A 6,890-nucleotide genomic window follows, 5' to 3' on the forward strand; every position below is an offset into this window, starting at 1 on the left:
GGTGTGGTAGCACATGTCTATTTCCAGCACTGGAGAGGCTGAGGCAGGAGGATCTGAAGTTTGATGCCAGCCCAGGTGACATAGTGAGTTCAAGACCATAGAATTCATGGCAAAACCCCAACTCAACTCCCTTGAATGATTAAAATGAAAACACTTTTTTCTTTATTCTTTAAGGCTTGATGACATCATTCTTAATATTCTACTAGAAGTGTCAGTTATCTGTGCTGCTTTTTATCTTGTTAAAAAAAGGAACAGACCGGGGTGATAATGCAGAGGCATAAGTGTCTGCCTGGCCAAGTGCAGAGTCCTGAGTTTGATCCCTGGCACAAACAAAACAACAAAACAAGAGGAACAAACAAAAAGGCAGTTCTCTGATATTCATCTGTTCCCTTTGCCCAGTTTCTGCTGCTCTCCAGTCTTCACCACCTTTCACCTAGATTAGTATGGGACTTTCTCACTTATTTTCCTGACAGTCTCCATATTTATCTAAATTAACGTAATGACCCTGCTTAAAAACTGCATAATATCCTTCTACGTGACGAAGGCCAGTAGCACTGTGTTCAAGGACCTTCACGGTTTGTGGCTGCAAAGTCATTTCCACCCTTGTTTCCCATCATTTCCCATCAGTGAACCTCTGTTCTGTTGAAACCCACCTTCTCTACTGTGCCAATTTTACTCTGCTTCTGTAGTGTTTATGCGTGGGTTTGTCTTTTAAAGACAGTGTTTCACTATGCAATTCAGACTGGCCTTGAATGCACTTTATAGCCTAGGCTGGTCTAGTGGTGCTCCTACCTCAGCCTCCCAAGTGCTAGGATTATAGGTATGCACCTATATGCCAGCTCTTTTTCTTTGAGACAGGATCTTAGTATGTAGTTCTGGCTGGCTTTGAACTCCTTGTGGAGCCCAGGTTGGCCTTCAACTCTCAGGTGCCTGCTGCCATGCTGGATGCCTTGCCCATTTCTGTGTTTTTGTATATACAGTACTATGTCTTCTGTCTAACTGAATCTCCTTTATTTGTTTATTTATTTATTTTTTGTGGAACCAGGGATTGAACTCAGATCCTTGCGTTTGCCAGTCAAGCGCTTATTCTACTGAGCCATCTCCCCGGCCCCTTCCTTTATTTTTTAAAGTCCAACTCTTCATAATGCTTTTTCCAGCTTTAACTCTGTTCAGTTTTCTTTACTACCATGGTACTTTGTGCATGTATTTATGTAGCACTTATATTGCTGCATGCTTAGTAATTTGTGTTTGTTTTTGTAGCTGCCTTATGGCCAGGCTTATTCGTTTTTGTATCCTCAATGTCTATAATAGCACTTAGCACCAAAAATACTACACAGAACGCTCTTTTGGAGTTTATAATAAATCTGGGACATAGTAATTACATAAAAGTAACTGTGGAGTGAATTAATAGTAGAAAAAGCCTTTCAAATGTATAAAGGTATATTCTAGACAGAAAATAGTGATCTATTTTGGCTTTTCTTTCATTATTCCTTTTTTGAGGAACATACAGAGTGAACTGCCCAACTCATTCTTGCTTTTTCTAATAAATGAGTGTTTGCAAGATTGTGGGAGAAATTTCATGGTGTTAGATGTCTTGGGAAAGATAGTGCTTCCTAGTTTAGATCTTTTTGGTTTAGAGAGAAGCAAGATGTAGTGCCTGGCAGGAACCCGGTTTTACATCAGGAATGAATGCCAAAGAATGGTAAGAGAGCAGCGTTATGTGCTCTTTGTGCATTTTGTTTGTTTGGTCTTTGTTTGGTTTATTTTGTTTTGTTTCAGAGCTAATGGGGACCAAACATTCTGAAGTTGTTCTACTTTGAGTTGTGTCTTAGTTACTCTTCTTGTTGCTGAGGCAGACTGCTTGACACTCAAAGTTAAAGGAGGAAAGACATATATAGCTCATAGTTTGTAGAGGTTTCAGTTCCTAGGTGGCTGCCCTGAAAGGTACCACAGCAAAGGAGCATTGCAGAGGAGATCTAGTCTGTGGCAAAGCAGGGCAGGCAGAAAGCAGCAAGCAGCAGCAGCAGCAGCAGCAGCAAGTGACAAGCCACCATAGCAGCTCTCTTTCTATCCATTATATTCTATTCACTTGCACCCAAGGAGGGCCTTCCCATTATGTACTCCCAGATCTATACTAGTCCTATCATGATATGGACTAATTTAGTAATCACACATTTTTTTAAAAAAATTTATTGTGTGTGTGTGTGGCCAGCTCAGCCCACCAGGGGGCGGGGCTGGCTGGCATGTGGTGCTGGGGGATTGAACCACAGTCCCTATGCTCTAAGCTTGTTCTAAGTAGGTGCTTTAGACCACTGAGCCATCTCACCAGCCCAATCACACATCTTTAATCCTACTATCACACACTTAACTGCAGCATGACACTTCTCCAAAGCCCCACCTATGACTGTCTTCAGCTTTGTGGGGGCATCTAAGCCATAACAAGTATATAGAATGTAGTGATATCCTTCTTATAGTTAATATTTTTTGAATACTTTGTTATTAAATTTCTTTGGTTCTGATGTTTCATAATGAAAAACCAATTCTCGTGCTGTCACCATCATTTATGGGCAGTGCTGTGACTTCAGATAAGTCTTATCTGAGACTACAGTTAGTTGTGGCACAATGTGGACTTGCTGTAAAAATCGAATAGATTATGTAAAAGAACTGCATTAGCTGTAAAGCATCCAGTTGCTGCAAGAGTTTAGGACAGTCATAGGGAATGCAAGGTATGTATGCCATAGCAGGCAGGCTGTTTGCGTCATTGAAAGCTCTAGAAGGTGTGCCATTGCTGGTATAGGGACTTCAGAGCCAAGGAAGACAGCCTCAGTTTTAGCAAGGAGCCCTGCAGGTGTGCAGTTGCCCATTTTGTCAGCAGTTAGGCATGAGGCAGTACATGTTGAATCTTGGAGATGAGTAGGTTCCTTACTACTTCCTAGTAGACCGCAGAAGTTTTAACCTAGGAGTGGAAGCCATAGTAACATGTCCTTATACCAGTAAATACAGTGAATGTAGTGGTATAAAATAACAATGTAAGGAAGATATATTAATAATTCATGTAAGATGAATGTTAAATCCATTTCTAGAGAAGCAATTGTTACCAGTGTCTCAGAGATGTACAGGTTTGTTTATTATTGTTGAGTATTTCCTGGCTCCATTAAATATTTTTTACAATGCTAGAGTTGAGGGATATCACAGTTAACTGTCTTTGGGCTTTTAGGTTTCACAGGCTAGAGATGGGCCTTTTAAGTACCAGGATCATAATAATCAGCTATTGTGCAGTGCACCTGTCTTATCTCCAAAAGAGAGATCAGAGGCCAGGTGTCTGCTTGCTCATCTTCACAGAGCGAGAGAAAAGATGAGGAGGAGCATGTGGAGAAACTAACCAGGTGAGATTAGGTGGGTCAGCCGATATCTGATTAGCAAAGTGAAGTGTAGTATGTTGTTATGAGCAGGTTCTCCATGTAAGTATTTCTACTAGAAAATAAACTTGATTCTTTCTTTTTTAAAGGGCAGTACTTAACAATAACTATTCAGGAATTCTAGGCAGTTAACTATCACCATTTTATTCTTTTAGACCAGTAATGAGTTCTAGAGAATGATGTGGGTCAGAGTTGGCTAGGATGGAATAGTCTATCATCATCAGAAGAGATTTGACAATTGGTAAAGGACTAAACTCCAGGTCATGACCATCTTGAACTTGGCAAAGAGCAGGACCTAAGGGGTTAGCGGTCCTCCAAAATAACTGAAAATTAGCAAAGAGACATGAGGAACCTACAAAAGGGGGACCTTGAAGAAAGGGACAGAGAAAAGTCACTCTAAGAAAGCCATCCCACAAAAAGAAGTATAGGAATGGAATTATTCAAGCCTAGGCTGAATTCTGAATGTGTGGCAAAACAATTTGTACATTCCTGGTTTTTTTCTTCTGTTCTAACCTCGGTGGGATGTAACACGTTTCTATTAGTCACTGTGGGAGAGAGTCTCAAAGGGCACAGATACCCATTTTGGTATGGAGAGGACTAAGGCAAACATCCCTAGGTGGCCTCATAGTTTGGAAAGCCCAACAAGGAATTCTGATGTCTGTCCATCCACAGGAACCTGGTTGAGCCACCGCTTCCCTTCATGTGTGCACATTCATCACGTGGCTTTCTTTATTGTCACTCCTTACAGTCTCGCCAGCAGTTTCTAACAGTGAATGCTTTTTAAGAGTGGTGTAAAGTGCACTTGCTGTTTGATGACAGAGGAGCACCATTAGGTTTGGGTGACTCAGCGAGAAGGGTTTTATGGAAGAGGTATCATTTTGAGCATGTTTATTTTGATAAAGTTATATTTGAACTGCTTTTTAAAAAGGCATATTAATAAAAACAAGAATGACTGGAATTTCAGTGTTCTAAGGGAAACAATTGAGCAAGGGATGGTGGTCACATACTAACATGTTCTGTGCTAGATTTTAACACAGATGTAGAGGTAGATGTCAACTCCAGTGTGAGTGTCAGGAGTACTTACATAATGTATCATCGCATTCTGTGAATTTAGTATGCAAAGTTATTTTATTCCTCATTTTTGTAGGCCTTAGTGATCCACCTGCCAGGGGAAAGGATCTCCTGATACACTGTTCAGGCTTGAAGGGTTTTTTTTTATTTATGTATTTGGTACAGGGGCTCAGTACACAGCTTGGACTCGTAGTGATCCTGTTTTCAGCCTCCCCAGCGATGAGATTGCAGGCATGTACCAACACGCTAGATCTCTTCCATGCTGGGTCTCAGTCGGCTTAGTGCGCCTGGGGACAGGATCAGTGTGGCATGTGGTGCCAGAGATCAAACCCTGGTCTTTGCTCTTGCCTAAGCAGGTGCTTAGTCTACTGAGCTATCTTACCGGCCCTTTGTAGGGGCTTTGGAGGAGGTATTATAAGGGAAGTGATGGCTCCACCAGGTTCTTGTGGATGGAGAGACGTTAGAATTCCTTGTAGGGCTTTCCAGACTATGGGGCTTTGGAGGAGTTTAACCTGAGGATCTAGACCCAGGTTACTTGGCCATCACTCATGCTTCACAAGACTTACTCTAAAGAAATCCAAGATACAGGTTAGTTTTCTGACTACTGCTAAAGTCAACAGTCACTTTTCTTTTTTTACATATAAATCTGTTAAAAATGTTGGCCCTATCACCTAGGCCAGTTGCAATTCAGGTAGCACCATTCCCAGTGTGTAATACAGTCATGTTGTGTTAGTAAGGTCTCCTAGTCCAGGTACCCCCTCCTCCAGTTGTTAACTATAGCTCTTGCCATAATGGCTATATTCCAAAAATAACCGGAATCTGCCAGAACTCTGTGGAAGGAGAACACTGTGTTCCAACACCCCCATGAGCTCTTTTGTTAGAGTTCTGCAAACATTTAATCTTTTCAAGCAAGCATTTTTTGATTCAGATGTGTTTTCTTAAGTAAATACATAAATAAAATTATACCCTTGTCAATATTACCTACTTTACCCAAAACAGTTCTTTTCGGAACCGAACATTTTTTATGTTGTCTTGTTTATCTGGTGTTGTTCCATTGTTTAGGCTGGCCCTGCACTCCCTATAGCCCAGGCTGGCCTTGAACTTGTGCCAGTCCTCCTGCCACAGTTGTCAGAGTGCTGGGATTATAACTGTGTGCCACCACACCCAGCTCAGATGTTGTACCTTGAAGGAGATTTTCCCGTGCAACTCCCCTGGCCAAGTCCTGTGATCTCGGTTTAGACTTCTGGCCTACTCACCCTTACCACTTTAGCCTTGCCTGTCTCATCAACCTTCATCCAGGGTTAATGGAACATATATTGTTTTAGTCTATTCTGACTCTTACCGAAACTGAGTAGCTTATAAACAACTGAAATTTATTTCCTGTAATTCTAGAAGCTGGGAAATTCAGGATCAAAACACTCAGAGATTTGGTATCTGGTAAAGGTTTTTTTCCCAGGTGATATGATAGATGGCTGTCTTTGCTGTGTCCTCACATGGCCTAAGTGACACTAAGCCCATTAATGGAGGACAGGCTGAAAAGGGCAGACTAGCTCGTTTTGTTGGAGTATACTTACTATGTTTTTACTCTTTTTTTAAATGAATTTAGGACAGGGTGTACAGGGTCCACAGGGCCTCACTACGTAGATTGGACTCATAGTGATGCTCCTGTTTTCAGCCTCCCAAGCACTGGGATTGCAGGCGTGCCACCACACCCCATCTCAATAGCCATCTCAGCACATCCCTGGGGCGGAGCCTGCATGGCACAGCATGATGGCATGGAACACCTGGGATCTAGTCCCTTCCGCTGCCCTCTGCTGAAGCAGGTTCTGTAGTCCACTGAGCTACCTGGCAGGCCCTTTGTTTTTACTCTTAAACATGTTTAAACCTTATCTATCTAGTTGATGGCCAGTATCAGCACTTCAGGTTTTTTATTTTGAATTAGAACATTATTGTTACAGTTCGGTGACTGGCAAAGCCTAGGATGAAGTCATTCTTACATATTTTATAGAAAAAATTGCAAGGTTCATCCTGTAAATATGAGCATAGAAATCTTATACTAACTTATTTGCCTCAGGTTTGTATATTTCCAAAAGTCAGATTTAGGAATATAGATAAGAGTAGGTATCAGAATTCTTAACAGAGTCTAATATAATTGGTTGTGTGCTTCTCCATTGACTTTCGGAAGCCTTCCCTGTTCTCTGTCTTATACCACTCAGCCAAGGGGGCTCTTTGGCTGGATTGTATAAATTTGAGTGATGTTGGTGCCACTTCTTAATGATTTTATCCTTTTTTTTTTAATTTTTAGGGAAGGGTCTGCAGGGTGTTCAGGGTCTCACTACTAAATCAGACTCGTAGTGATCCTCCTGTTTATAGCCTCCCAAGAGCTGGGATTACAGGCAC

General features: G+C 41.6%; 1 protein-coding gene across 4 annotated transcripts in view; it reads left to right on the plus strand.

Moving 5' to 3' along the window:
* Positions 1–6,890, plus strand: part of Fbxo18 (F-box protein, helicase, 18) — a 65,830-nt gene that overhangs the window by 6,889 nt on the left and 52,051 nt on the right. The window lies entirely within an intron of this gene.

This window comes from Octodon degus, unplaced genomic scaffold (genome assembly GCF_000260255.1).
Source record: "Octodon degus isolate 3935 unplaced genomic scaffold, OctDeg1.0 scaffold00071, whole genome shotgun sequence".
NCBI classification, from domain to species: Eukaryota; Metazoa; Chordata; class Mammalia; order Rodentia; family Octodontidae; genus Octodon; species Octodon degus.